Below are 16,645 nucleotides of genomic sequence, written 5' to 3' on the forward strand. Positions count from 1 at the left end.
ATGATAATGTTTTTTGCGTTGGAGTTTACGCGACTTTTATGTAAATTTTTAAGGAAATAAAGATATAATATTAATTAGGTATCGAATAATATTAGTTTATAGATGTGATAATAGTTTTGTGTTACATTAAGGTATTTATGGCTTTTATTTATTTTAGTAAATGGATTATTTAGCCTTATTTTAATAAATTATTTCGATTTTAAGCAAGAAAAGATCACGTATTAGCTATTACAATTCGAAATTAAAGACTACACAAGAATATGCCCATGACTAGTAGGTAATTGTACCATTTTTGATTTTTCGTGTTAATCAAGATAATTATTATTGAATCACGTTTTTTACAACCGCGCTTGATTTTCTTACTCCCGTTAGAACTATTAGTTTGTAAGACAAATTTGTGTGTATATCAACGATTATTTGAAGTGAAACTTTAGGCGCGTTGAGAGTAAAATTTCAAGATCACGTCATGGTAATATCGTCACGTCATGGAGAACCAAATGGAGCAAAATGGAATCTTGCCAAAGAAATTTCACTTCTGACACGTGAGCTCGGCACACACGCTCTCTTTTTATTAGTACCTATAATTTGTATAATAAAATTGTTTGTACTTAGAACTTTTATCGTAGAAATTAGAATCATTTGTTTCATCGCACATGCTTTGAATTTCAGTTCCATATTTGAATTATTGATTATTGACATGAAGATTCTTTGGCATCGTTATTGGTTATGACGACATGTTTATGAAAATTAAAATGTGAATTTGGAATTATTTTAAAACAAAAACCACAGAGTTTCTTGCCGTCCCCTCTGTTCTTTGAAGAAACTGCATTACGAATCGGTGGTAAATATTATTTTATGTATTTTGACTATCAAAAAGTATGTCTCTTGGTGCTTTAAATTGTACACCTACATAAATCATTTTATAGTAAATTTTTTACTTACATGTTTAACCAATTGAAGTTTAAATTACTTTTTTTTATGTAACTTCCTTATTTTTTTTAATTCCGGTTTGATCAATGATTATAGTTATGTGACTTTAAATAGGATATTATAACTGTTCATGCACTTTATACATACAAACATATTACTACTGTACTTATCGTCCTTTTAAATCCTTTTATATCAATTCAAACTTTATTTTATCTTTTTATCTGTTAATTCTTTTTGTTCGTCCTATTAAAATATATTAACAGATAAAAGTTCGCGCCAAAATCAGATACTATTTACCCATACCGAGTTAAAAAAAATATTATAATGAAGTCCTGTGTCCACTTGTCGGTATACCCATATTATGTGTGTAAGTCCTACAGAACAGAAGCATTATTTATCTATTTATCTTTAAGCTTTAATCTGTACTAAAGGAAAGCGTAAACTTATGTGATCACGTTTTTTTAAACGGACTGTTTTTTGTTGTGAAATCTTGTATGGATACCGACGGGAGCCGGAGAAGGAACAATCCCGCATAGTTCCCGTTCCCGTGGGATTTCCGGGATAAAACCTATTTACCCTGTGATATTACCTATGACTTGTGCTATATTGCATTGTAATCGGTTCAGTAGTATTTGCGTGTACGAGTAACAAACATACACATTACACATACTTTTTTTTTTTTTTTTTTTTTTAAAGGCACCCGTCATCACAGGGTGTTCGCGCCACCTCTGGAATATTGTCCAGAGACATTATTTTCATTTTTTATTTGTTTACAAATACATAATTTTCAGCCACATAATAAATTAAAAATAAAATTATTACTAAATTAAAAATATTACAAATACAAAGTCAAAGATATTAAAATACTGGGTAAATAAAATAAATGCTACAAAATTGAAACTATCCTAATACTAATATCACAGAATCACATCACACGCCATTGTTACGCTTATTGACTACTTCCATTACACATACTTACACATACATCCATCCTCACAATCTTTCGCATTTATAATATTACTAGCTTTCCGCCCGCGGCTTCGCCCGCGTTTTCAAAGAAAAACACGTTCCCGTAGGATTTCCGGGATAAAACCTATCCTATGTCCTTTCTCGGGTATCAAAATATCTCTATACCAAATTTCATGCAAATTGGTTCAGTAGTTGGCGTGATTGAGTAACAGACAGACAGACAGAGTTACTTTCGCATTTATAATATTAGTATGGATTAAGTAGAATTTTACACGGCCATTATTTACCTATAATAGCACCTTAGTACATCTCCAAACACAAAATTTAACCTCACTTTGAATATTTCACATAACAATTAGCACAAAACACATACAAATAATACTTTTATAACTAATTGAAGTGTATAACTTTAAATAACTCCACAAAACTGAACAAAGGAAAAATACATTTTGATGAAAATTTCCTTTGAGGGACTTGAGGTCGAATGGATACAAAATGCTGCTTAAAAAAATGAAACCCGTTTTCCTTATTCACGGCCGCGGCAACACGCGTGAACGGGTGGACCGATTTCGATAATTCTTTTTTTTATAATATTCCTTGAAGTACGAGGATAGTTCTTATGGAGAGAAAACGTAAACATGTACCACGGGCGAAGCCGAGGCGGACCGCTAGTCTTCTTATATATAAAAATGAATCGCAAAATGTGTTGGTAAGCGCATAACTCGAGAACGGCTGAACCGATTTCGATAATTCTTTTTTTTATTATATTCCTTGAAGTACGAGGATGGTTCTTATGTAGTGAAAACGTAAACATGTACCACGGGCGAAGCCGGGGCGGACCGCTAGTACCTAATAAAAATGCAAACAACAAATAATTACAAATATCTATATTTCACATAAAATTTCAAATCTTAATGAAATTATTCGCACTATTTTATCAAAAATGTTCCAATGAAATTCAAGCCCCTCTCCACAACAAAATATACATAAAATTAATATTATCAATGTGCTAAATACAGACTCAACTAATTTCATTAATTGCAAATAGATAATGGCATTTTACGTTTTTCTATTATAGTTGGACTATTTCCCAGTAAAATAAAGAAATATTTAGCTCACATTTTTGTTTGTGTTTAATGTCGTTATTGAATAAAAATCTTACTAATACATATTATAAATGCGAAAGTTTGTGAGGATGTGTGTGTGTTTGTTACTCTTTCACGCAAATACTACTGAATCGATTACAATGAAATTTAGCACACAGAGGGTAACTTGGATTAACACATAGGATAGGTTTTATCCCGGAAATCCCACGGGAACGGGAACTATGCGGGTTTTCCTTTGAAAACGCGGGAGAATCCGCGGGCGGAAATCTAGTCATATTTATAAACATGATTTTATTATCTTAATATTCAGCTAAATATACAGTTAAGTGTTTGTTTGTTATAACCGTCTCCTTTAGACTGGATTGACTCACTTTAAAGGGAGAGATTTGTTTCAAAATTTGTATACTTATTATATAACAATAATTTTATGAACTAAAGAGTATTAAAGAGTGTTTTTAAATACAAGATTGCCTTATCCTAACTCAGACACATTATGTCCTTCATATATTTTGGATAATAAAATGATATTCCTCCAGTTTGACTGACCGGTTGGCTTGGTTGGTAGTGGCCCTGCCTTCCAAGCCAGAGGTCGTGGCCCACGACCTCTGACTCTTGGCCCCGTGGGTTCGATTCCCACCCGGGGCAAATATTTGTGTGATGAACATAGATGTTTGCTCTATGTCTGGGTGTTAATTATCTATATTTAAGTATTTATTTAAAAATTACATATATGTATATTTATCAGCCATCTGGTTTCCATAACACAAGCGAAAGCTTAGTATGGGATCAGATTGTGCCGTGTGTGAAAATTGTCCTGAAATATTTATTTATTTAGTTTTCAGTGCATGCTTTCACGAATTACTGACTATTTACTAACAAACTGTTAAACAAAAAAACTTTTAACTTAAAACTTTTGTTTCTTTTTCCAACGACTATGCAATAGGTATTAAGAATTTTGACAAGAAGTAACCTTCTTATTTTACTATCAGTACAAAGTCACTCCGATATACATAATGTGACTGAAAAATCAATGATTCACACATGAATCAGTGATAATTATGAAGAGGCCTTATCGAAAGAGTTATGACAAATAAGTTTATTATTTTCATATACAGTCATAGCAAATACCCAAAATGGTGTACTGATTTAAGGCTGCAGTCTAGCAAAATTGCGTTTTCAACAAGTTATTTGACAATTTTTTCCCGGCTAATGAAATGATAAACTGAATTTTTTTTCTTGTTTATCAATTAGTGTTATATACGCAATGCGCGTGAATTTTTTCACATTTATAAAGTTACTTTATGTTACCTTAATCAGGCCTTCAAGATAAGTCTATTTCCCCCAAAGACATTTCGAGCTAAGTTTGTGCACTCACTACGTTGCAACCGATTACAATTTACACAATCTGATCAGCGCATTATTATCCTTATATAGTCGTTATTAAAAACTGCTGAACACAATTGCCGAAAAACTTATGATTTTCTTAATTAGAACGTTATAAATTCATTAAATTTCCCATTTTTTGCCTTACAAAATCTATTGATAAATACTGCTAAAAGTTATTTTTTCCATTAATTTATTCGAGTTGGTTGAAGACCAATGAGTATTAATCCTTTAAAAATTTTTTTTTTTGAATTTTGATAATTCCTTAAATATTAAAAAAATATTTAAAATAATTAGGAAAAATCCTAGCGAATTTCTTTAGTCGCGCTCCTTGGGCCGGAGCGTTCTGACGTGTGCTCTACGCTCGATTTTCCTTCATACCGAAGTGAAAGTTGCTCTACTTCATTAAATTTAATATTTTTGTTAATTGATTATTTTTATCTTAGTTTTGTGCAAATATTCGTATTTTAAAACATTTGATTTCGATATGGAAAATAAACGAAAAAAATACGCGTGTAACTACTAGAAAAAAAATTATCTTCGAACATAAAGTTAATGAAACCAAATAGATTGCAAAGGTGATTGGCAACAATTTCTTTATTTTACGGGGTGTCAGTAAAGGGATGTATATTTCTTTAAAACTAAAGTAAGCTCATAAATTTTCTTATTATATAATTTTTTTGAAGTTCCAAAAATGTTTATTTTTCGTTTGAGAAATACGAAATATAATATAAACTTGTATTGAGAACTTGAACTTCCCAAGTTCATCCGGGGAAATCCCCATACGGGGAAAATGATTTGTTTACTCCAAAATTGATCCGAGGTGTTTTAATTTTTTCTTCTAGTCATTTTCAACGTAGCGGCATGTTGTTTGATTATTAATTTTGTAACTTAAATACAGGATGTTGGTTTTATATTCTGATCTTACAGACGCGCTGACAAATTTAGTCCGCCATTTCTAGTTTAGTCTACCAACTCTAAGTACCAATATTAAAACGAATGGATTATTATCACATCATCAAAACTCAGATGTAATGGAAGATCACAATAACATAGAAAATTCAGTGGGTGTTGAGAACTAAACAAACAGAAGTAACAGAGACGCGAAGAATAAAAAAAGAGGACGAAAACGATAATTCGTTGATGCTTTCCCTTTTCGACGTATTGTTAGGGTACATCACCAATCTGCAAAAAAAAAAACTGATGATTCCCAATTGCTGATTAAAAATGAAAAACAAATAATCGACAACAGTGGTGAAAATTTGCTGATCACAATGAAACATCCTTCAGTGGTAGCAGATTTAAGTGTGTGCAGGTGATTATGACGTTTATTACAAGTTTAGTACAAGCTCAGAACCTCATAGCCTCATACCTGCATGATAGGATACAAACTGTAGTTGTTAATGGAGAACGTTCTAGCGGTGCGTCAATTAACATTGGTGTTCCACAAGGATCTATTTTAGGACCCTTCTTGTTCTTGGTATATATCAATGATCTACCTTATTATTTACAGGATAGGTGTGAAATAGTTCTGTTTGCAGATGATACCTCATTAATATTCAATGTGGATAGGCATGACCCAAATGTTGACGAAGTGAACAGTACTCTTTTACACATATCCGACTGGTTTACTGCTAATAATTTATTATTAAATGCCAAAAAAACAACTTGTGTTGAATTTTTACTACCTAACGTTAAAAAGTTGAGCAGAAATATTACCTTGAACGGGGAGGTATTACACCCTACAGAATCGACTGTATTTCTTGGGTTAACATTGGACGAGAAACTACAGTGGGGAGCCCATGTCAACACCGCTGCAGGTAAGCTCAGTTCAGCTGCATATGCAGTCCGAAAGGTAAGGCATCTCACCGATGAAGATACAGCTAGATTGGTTTATTTCAGCTACTTTCATAGTATTATGTCCTATGGAATTCTACTATGGGGCAGGGCAGCAGATATAGAAACTATATTTATCTTACAGAAAAGAGCCATTCGCTCTATATATAATTTACGTGCTCGGGACTCACTAAGAGATCTCTTTAAGAATACTGGTATCCTTACTGTACCATCACAGTATATATTTAATAATATTTTGCATGTACACAAAAATGCCGACGTACACACAAGAGTAGGAGATAGACACTGTTATGGCACAAGGAACAGAAATAGAATTGAAATGCCATTTTTCCGATTAGCTAAAGTTAAAAATTCATTTATGGGTCAAGGTATACGCTTTTACAATAGAATTCCTCATAATATTAAAGAGTTTGGTAGTGCTAAATTTAAAACTTATGTAAAAAATATATTAGTTCAGAGAGCCTATTATAGCATTAAGGAATATATGGAAGATGAAAATCCATGGAGGGTTGTCGCGTAAGAACCACAGGACAGTTCTTTGGCATATTATGATATATTATGTAGTTAGATTTAAGTTACAGATTATGTAATATTGACAATATGATTTTAAAAGAGCAACTATGGAGTTTCTTGCCGGTTCTTCTCCATAGATACTGCTTTCCGAATCGGTGGTAAATGTTAAAAATACTTATGTAATGACGATTCGAAAGTGCTACTAAAAGTAGTCTAATTGAATAAATAAATGTTTGAGTTTGAGTTTGAGTTTGAGTATTATTGCAGGTATCAAAAAACTTAAAACTGATATCGAAATTACTTTACCTAATGAGCAAAATGACAATAATAACTTTTTAAAAGTATAACGAGAAATATCTAAAAAAAATACTTTATACACTCCTATATCAAAAAGGGAAAATGGGACTAGTAGAAGTTAAATGTCTAATTCCGGCAAAAGACATGAATGCGGAAGATGCGGTTAAAAAAAATTAAATATTTGAAATACAATGCAAAAAATAACACTTTTGTCATAGATAAGAATCATGACTATTTTTTCTAAATTCAGGGACAACTAAACGTTGCAGAAGCAGAAGTCTGCTTATTTGCTGTTTGGACTGGAGTGAATCATTCGTTAAAAATAGAATATATAAAAAAGTATGTAACGTTTAGGCAAAATAAAATGATGGACCATTATCAAGATTTTACATAAATTGCCTACTGTCAGAATTGATTGATTCGAGACTTCAGCATTCGATGCCCATCAAGGACCCATCCTATATCATTCAAGCGATTGAGAAAAAGAGATAAATCCAGTGCAACCGATAAAGCATCAGAATGCTAGCAAAAGATTTATTAGGTTTATCAATATAAATATATATATTACACATAATATAATAAATCTGTAGAAGACGCGAAGACTGACATCCGCGCGGACGGAGTCGCGGGCGGAAGCTAGTCAGAAATAAATATCTTTTGTTTTCATTTAACACAAACATTACATTTTTTTTATTATACATATACAAAATTTGTTTATCCGTTTTATTAGTTAAACTGAACAACTTTCACTAAGAAACTTAGGTCGAAAAAAATGTATAGAGTTCTGCATTTTGTATGGAAAGCTTATTTTTTTTTATATTTCGTCCAAATTTCTTTGTAAAAGTTGATCAGTTATATAAACATGAAGTTGAAGATATCAATAGAAAGTATTCGCAAATTTTGTGTACTGATAAAAAAAAAATCACCCGGTGTAATTTTCACGAAAATTGTTTCAAATTGTCATTTTTGGTACTTATTACGAATATTAAATTATGCATACGAATGATTTAATTTTTAAAAATTAAGTGGAGCAACTTTCCCGTAGTACATTTGTATTATTTACATATAGGATGACAGGATGCATTTGTTTGCACTACTAGACCAAGCCCTTAATACTGGCGCCTATTTTATCACTATTATTAAACTAAGATTAAACTATATTGTCATAGGGTGGCCACGAATTAAATAGCTTATTAATATTATGCATATCACTACCTACATGTATAAAACAAAGTTGCTTTCTCTGTCCCTCTGTCCTTTTGTATGCTTAAATCTTTCAAACTACGAAACTGATTTTGATGTGTTTTATAGTGAAACTTTTATTACATCGTCTCAAACTTTTTGGTCTGTGTAGCGCATGTCGCGTGCATCGCGACCGACCGACCGACCGACACGCGACATGCGCTACACAAAGCAGTGTTCGGAACCGTTCGAACAGTTTCACTTTTACCGTGGTTTCATAGAACCACACAACATTTTTTTTAAATAGATAGAGTGATTCAAGAGGAAGGTTTTAGTATATAATTTATTAGGTTCTAGACAAAGCGGGCGAAGCCGCGGGCGGAAAGCTAGTAAAGAATAAAACAATGCATGTAAAAATGTATCTATTTCCTTTAGTTTTTTACTTATTCGATTTCTTAGATTTTTTTTTTCATCTTACTTTACATGTACCTATTGGATACTAAGATATATACTTAACTTAAAAATTGAACTTTTGTTATTGATTTTTCACAAGGTGTAGATACAAATGATGCCCATAATTGTATTTCGGATAAGGCAACAAATTTCTATTCAGATTAATTTTTAATTATGTACCTATGCTTAAAATAAAGTCAATAGAAGAAAAGAAGAAAGCAGCATTCTTACTAAGTTATGTACCACAGACTATATTCAACCAGTACACTAACAAGGAATCTTTTTTTATATTAGAGTGGGCAAACGGGATTGTGGAGCGCCTGATCGTGAGCGAGTCCACCGCCCATTCATCTACAGGGGCTTCTGTAGATGCGTTGTCGACTTTTTGAGATGGAGGTACACTCTCTTCTTGAAGACACTCAAGTTGTAGCCATTGGGAAATGTCGCCGCGGGAAGGTAGGCTTAATTTGGTAGTGCGTGGTATAAAGTTTTTTTTTTATTGGTAATAGGGAAGCGCTTGACCACAATCTCGCCTGATGTTAAGCTGAGATGTGGTCTTAGATGGAACGCGCTTCCCTAGAAGGTACCTGTTCACTCTATGCTAAATGCTTGAAGTTACGAGAAAGACGCACTGTACTCGTACGCCAAAGATCTAAATGGTGAGCATGAAAATATCTTTGACACCCTTCCCGCTTCCTCCCGTCATTTAGACAGGCACCTTCGTCAGACTGAGCAGTGTTTATAATCCAGTGTTTGATACATTTAGATATATCACATTCATATTGATATTCCCAGAATTCGACATGTATTGTAGTATTGTAACTGTAATATAGAATTTAGATATCATCCTTACTAATATTATAAATGCGAAAGTAACTCTGTCTGTCTGTCTGTTACTCAATCACGCCTAAACTACTGAACCAATTTGCATGAAATTTGGTATGGAGATATTTTGATACCCGAGAAAGGACATAGGCTACCTTTTATTGCGAAATATGTACCACGGGCGAAGCCGGGGCAGACCACTAGTTTCCAATATACCTTAGTAGTTAGTACATATACTATTTCGTAAGATTGTATCTACCTATTATTTGTATACATGTTCAGAATAATTTATGAGAATTTTAAACACTTAACATCTTTAATATATACATTTTTAGTACCTATTGCAGTGTTTGTTATAGTTTGTTAAATTCCTTCGAAACGGTTTGACCGATTCTGAAATTTGTGTGCCTATTGGGTAGATCTGAGAATAGGATATCATCTATTTTTCATGCCCCTAAGCGATAAGAGAAAGGCAAAATAACGTTTGGCGGGACAGCTAGTATTTCTATATCATTTTCGCCAATATGCGATAACTTCGATCAAAATATGTGTCCAAAAGTTTTTAGCTCAAATGTAGCTTTTGTTGCATTCACGTGACGTCAATTTTCAAAGAACAATTCCAAAGGTCATTTGAGGAGGGTCGGAACAAAAACCGATAAACGACATGTTGTATTTTTTTTTTTTTTTTTGTAATTTCGATGCTTTTGCATAATTTTACATGATAAGCTTATTGAATCTGTTCTAAAGCCGATGAATCTAGTAGAAAAATGCGCTTCAAGTTAAATGATCTATACAGATACCGATAAATCCACTGATGAGGTAAAAGAAAATTGATATCTTAACAGAAACCGATAAATCCTACATAAATTTGATAGATTTTTATAAGGTTGAGACAAAAACCGATATATCAATTTTTAATTTTTAATTATTTAATTCCTCATATACTTAGTTTTAACCAAAAATGTTAATGGTTTTTTCACATAGCGATAAATCCTTAGTTGATTTTTTCAAAAAACGATAAATCCGGATAGTCTAAGCAAAAACCGCTATATCCATTTTTTTTTATTTTTTTTTTTCGTTTATTACTTCACACACGAATCTGTTGATTTGGCCACCAAACAATGTTGCTAATGTTGATATATTAAGATTTTCTACTCTCTTTTACCTAAAAAAACAAAGAAATAAAACGTTTTTTCCGATTTGTCAAAAATCTTAGAAAATGGATTTAGCGGTTTTTGTTCCGAAGCTCCTCATTTGATATGAACGACCTTTGCTATGTTTCATTCATCAACTCTCTTTTTGAAGTTGGTTAAAAGACATTACAAGAATGTTATGGCAACTGGCCAATATCTATGTATCATTTGTGATACTTTATTTACAGAACTCACAGAAATCAAGGCTTGGTGTTCCAAGCCTTGATTCCAAGCGTTGTTACGCTAGACAATTCCTAGCCATAAATATTGTTTTATTTCTAATGGAACTTTCACTATAGATAAATTATTATAACAAATGTATATCTTTTATATTTAAGGCTAGATGGCTGTCTAGACTTTTTGTTAAGACTCTTAAGATCTTTGACGTCATTTGTCTGACGAATTTTCGTGGAAATGTTCACAAATTGCTTGTGACATAAATTCCTGCCTATATTTTTCTGAACTATAATGTTCTGTTTATTTTAACTTCAGTGATTATTATTAATTGAAGTGATGTTTGGAAATCATCATTTATATTCTACGTAAAAACTAAATAGAATTTGGATGAGGAGTGTCAGTGTTTTTTTTACCAAAATAAATAAATAAAAAAAATATTGTATATATAAACATTTTTTTTTTTTCAAATTATGTTAAAACCATTGCAACAACATCTCTATAGACTATAGCACATAATATTATCTCTGCATACTTCAACATTATGCAAAAGAGGAATTATGCATTCAAAACCAATATTCAATCCTCAAAACACTTCAGGCCAATAAAATCTACGATCGACTTTAAACTTTTTAAACTTTATATTGCTAAAGCAATTTATATACCGTCCCATGAAAACTTCCCCAACTTTACTGGACAGGCGCCATATTTCCACTTGAGATGGCCAATCTCACAAACTAATTTACGTGCGTTCCCACTCATCTGATTTCCGAACTGAAACCACTCTTAACTTGAGATTCTTTGACAACATTATTTGCACACCAGATTCATAATTATGAGCTTTATTCGCTTGTAATTGAATTCACTTTGAAGCAATTCGTGGTAGAATTAAATTTGTTATATGGCAAGCGATCCTGCGCACTCAGTATCTTCTAGAAGTTCATCTAATTACTCGCACTTCAACGCTTTGCAACGGAATACGTAATGGTTAAGACTTTTGCCTTTGTTTTGCTTGTTGGAGAGAGCGGTAAAAGCTATATCAATTATACAAAACTTTTTTTATTGTTATTTTTTTGTATTTTTTTTAAGATTAGACTACTGATATTCAATGTACGGGAGTCAATGAACAGCTTTGGAGATAGGAAAAATCTTTAGCATTTTATGGACTTTGTGTAGGTATATTTTATTATAGATAAACCACATGAAAATGATGTCTATGTCAAAATAATTCAACTCAATAAAGTCACCAATGTATTTGTTCAAAGCAATCTACTTCAGTTTAAAAAAAACCTCTACATAATAATAAGTGAAGTGAACGCGAACAAAACTGAATGATGACACCTCGTATAAAACAGGCGTTTTAATATTTAATACCCTATCACAAAATATCGCGTTTTATTACAGATCCTAAGGGAAAAACAAAACCCTTGTCACAGACATTTTATGTTGAGATAGGCGCCATATAAATGCAATCTGGATCTAAAGTACTCACTTTTGTTTAAAAGTGTTCAAGTAACTCTCTGTATAGATATAGATACTTTAAGATAGACTAGTATATTACTCAATATTATAAAGTTGAAGAGTTTGTGTCATTATTGTTTGTTTGAATGAGCTAATCTTTGGTACTACTTATTTGTATTAAAATACATAGAAAATTGATAACATCCTCCTGTTTTTGAAGTCGGTTAAATACTTGTGGTGTTGTATAGTTGTGTGGTGTATGTAGTATAAACCGAAGACAAGGCTGCCGCTACAACGCTACGCGCATAATAGGAGCAAAGCATCACTGAAAAATATTGAAAAACCGAATAAAATATTATTGTTCTAAGCGGACGATCATGCGTTAAATGTAAACCATTAAAATGTTTTAGTAAGTATGAATTTTATTTTCGGCCAGTAACTAATATACAAAGGTGTACAAATAAGTTTCCGGCGTTTTGAATTCAGCAGAAAACTCTTTGTATTTTCACTAAACTAAACCACTGTCTGATAACCTGTTTAAAACCGTGCTAGAGTAAATAAAAATGAAAACAATATATCGAACTGCATGTATCTAATACCGCGACCGCCATGTCATCTAAGATTGTATATTTATTGAAGTTCAAACACTGCCGTTGGCCTGCCGCCATCTTACGAGCGTGCTCCGGGATAACTCAAGTCTGCTAAATATAAGTTTATGGGTTAGGGGTTAGGTCAACGATTTCATAATATTACATTATGTATTGGATACAATATATTGCGAAATGTGATTGTCCCCTATCAACCGATTTCAAAAAAGAGCTTCTGAATTAGAGTGTATTTTTTTTTGCTTGTGGCCCCAGGAATTTCTTTCTTTCGTTTTTATATTTTAAGAGCTGGTGCCCTCCGATTAGACCGATTTAAATTTTGTGTAGTTCTGACAATTAGAAGGCGGTTTAGTTTATTGTTAAAAAAATAATTATTTTGATAGATGTTCTGGTCCGGGAGCCAGCAGCAGATTTTATGACCAAGTTCCTCTCAAGAGATAATTCGTCAGACGCATGAGAGTATAGTATTATAAAGCCTCGTGAACGTCAGCTGGAGCTCGGTTGGGGGGAAGAGCGGTTGTATCAGCTGACGGTTTTTCCACCAAGATACAGCCAGCTGACATATATATTTATCCACAGTTACATATAAGCTATCATCAGGTAAATTTTTGTTTGAGAGGAAATAACGGAAAATAAATTTTTCTTTAAATTTAACTTTCATGTTCGAGACACCAGCTGACGTATAATACACCATGTTGTAACCAGCTGACTATTTTTTTTCGTTGAGATATTGGGTTAGCTACAATTTGACAAATTTTTAGCTGAGAGGAAATGAATGAATGAATGTATTTTTTTTCCTATGTGCGTGGGAGGCTACAACCGCTCACCCCCTCAACCGAGCGCCAGCTGACGTTCACGAGGCTTTATAATACTATACTCTCATGCGTCTGACGAATTATCTCTTGAGAGGAAATAGTTAACCAAATTTGCACCTGGCTCCCTAACCATTCTCCTAATAGCTTTAATGGTGATGACGTTTTGATGAGATATTTTATTAACCTTAATATGATAGATAAAATTTTAACAATTTTAATGAATAAAATCTTTGCCACTTAAACACGTAAACCAAAAAGTATAATCAGGACCCATAAAAATAAGGCACATTAAACTGTAGGCAATTTTTCATTTTCTACAATAATTATTAGATACAATTTTAACTTCGCAAATTTTTACCAACAGCATTTTGCAAGAAACACTTAGAAACAACACAGTGTTAAGTACCTAATCATCTGACCTAATCACTCAAGATAATAATCAACTAATTATTTATCACAGCTCGGTTAGCCAGACCAACACATCAGCATAATTACTAGAAGATACATAGGTATCTTCAATACAGTTATAATGACACGTGTTACCAATGTCACCAACATTGGACAATACAAGCAAATTAATTACATGAGTAATTAAGTTCAATTGTTATACGATTTGTCCTGTAGGCATCCTAGTTCCTAATGCCTAGTATTTATACGCTACGAGCCGAGCGCCGAGCAAAAGCCCGAACCGTGAGAATCAAACATTAACAAGCATTTGTCTGCCTTTCAGGAATTTATACGCTTTCTTCTTGAAGGTGCCCAAGTTCGGAAACACCGAGGCAGGAAGCTTGTTCCACAATAGCGTAGTTCTCGGCAAAAAGAGTAGGTTAATTTAAGCCTGTATATAATTATTCATTACTGACAGTAATCTATCTCTTTTGTTACCAATTTTGTCCGAGAAGATTTTGCGTGATCTGCGAATTCGAGATTTTATTCCGGGGTTTAAACTAAACACACACAATAGTCGTGTTACTGACTCAACTTAATAGTTTATGTCATGTACATTGAAAAGCAAAACACATATTTTATTAAAAATAGTCGTGAGACTAGATACAAAACAAATTTCTAAGCGCCTCTACTTATGCCCTTTAATAGCATCGGAATTCATTCCCTAATCCCCACTAGGCTAATTTGCGCCTGTTACACTGATCTATTTCCTTTTCAAAGGCTCAGAGCATATAGGTCACCTCATGTTAAGTGCTCGCTCGCTACAATAGTAACATTTCAGGCACTTTTCCAACCTTTTAGGGACGTAAAGGCTCTTTTTTATAGGCCTAGGTTTTTTGCGTTTAGTTATGGATGTTTGTGGTACTCATTGTTTATTAACAGCTGCTAGGAAACATGTAGGAAACCCAAGAATTTTAGTGGTATTTTTATAATTAAGAAAATGACACAGTCTGTATTTAGTAGAAGATTATACGTGATTTCATTTTTTAATCTGAACTTCCAAGATAATTAGTTAAAGACAACGAAGAAAAGAAAATAAACAAGAACTAAATTCAAATGGGACCACCACACAGAAAGAACCAGCTTTCAAATAAAAAATAATTAACAAAATCGTTTCACTCAGTCGAAAGCTCTGAGGTAACAAAACCAAAAAAAATACAGGCAAATTGAGAACCTCTTTTTTTAAGTCACTTAAAAAGTAAAAAGTAAGCGAATTGCTATAAAATCGATCAATGAAATAGATATAATCTTACCCTATAAAGGGACACACAAGGAAGACAAAGTAACAAGATAGTAGGTACTTAATTGAGAAGAATTCCAATTAATACCCGCGGCCCCATCATTAAAGCGGCTCGACGGAACACAGTGGGGTTTTAGTCGGTAAGAATCCGACATAACCCACGGCTCCTTCCCCGGGGGTCGTTGGTATCTTTGGAAGATTTCCCCACTTTAAAAAAAAAGGCACTTAATTGAATCTTAATAAAATAGCTCCTCTTTAATGAAGAAAATAGTTTGAGCTAGCTCTAAGGTCTGTATCCGACAGATTTGCGAAGTTAGCATTTAATTAAAATACTTCAGCACGTTTGTCGGAATTTTCATTTCATTTTATTGTCATATTTGCGTCTAATGAAAACTTTTGGTATTTCCTTGTATCTTAGAAAGGAGCTTGGCAAAGGATTTTCTTGTGGAATAATTACTATGTTACTTAATTTAACTCCATGTATAAAGATAAAAGAATTAATTATATGTCATCATCATCATCATCAGCCCATAGACGTTCCCACGACACGGGCCTCGTTTGTTTATATCCCATGCAATGGCTTGTTTTTCTCATCACATTTAGGTGATTGAAACTGCTAAACGCAACAAGCAGAAGAAGTAATTTTAACAATTAAAAATCTCTCGTTAAAGTTAACCACTGGTCATTTGGCAAATATTAAATACTCAAGGGCTCTGCGAAACTTTTAATTATTGCACACATTTCACAGTTTGTCTGTCTATAACAGATGCTCTCAAACTTTCCAGACAAAAACTGGTTTGACCATCAATTAAATTCTTAACTGTAAAATTATGTATTAAAATTACAACGTATTTACTGAGGTTTTTTAAACAACTTAAGACATATACCTACCTACTGAAATAGATTTTTTTATATTCTAGTTAGATAATTAATTATTGTTAGATATTACAGTAACAATTAAATTGTTTTGTATAAGTAATTACTGTTTGTTTATAATATTAAGTATTTATGTATTTCAATCACGCGAATGCCTAAGGGAACATCTTAAGACTATACACGTAAATTTATCTCTTTTCATCGCAACCCAATTAGTATTAATAAGTGGGAAGCAGATAGCATTATTCTATTCAATACTTAATAGGGCTGCCAAAAGATAAACTGTATCAAAAAAATAAATGTGTATGCAGCTCCACTC

This window comes from Colias philodice, chromosome 8 (assembly GCF_061535455.1).
Source record: "Colias philodice isolate Cphi_HAF_F1 chromosome 8, ilColPhil1 Martin Lab GWU primary, whole genome shotgun sequence".
Lineage (NCBI taxonomy): Eukaryota > Metazoa > Arthropoda > Insecta > Lepidoptera > Pieridae > Colias > Colias philodice.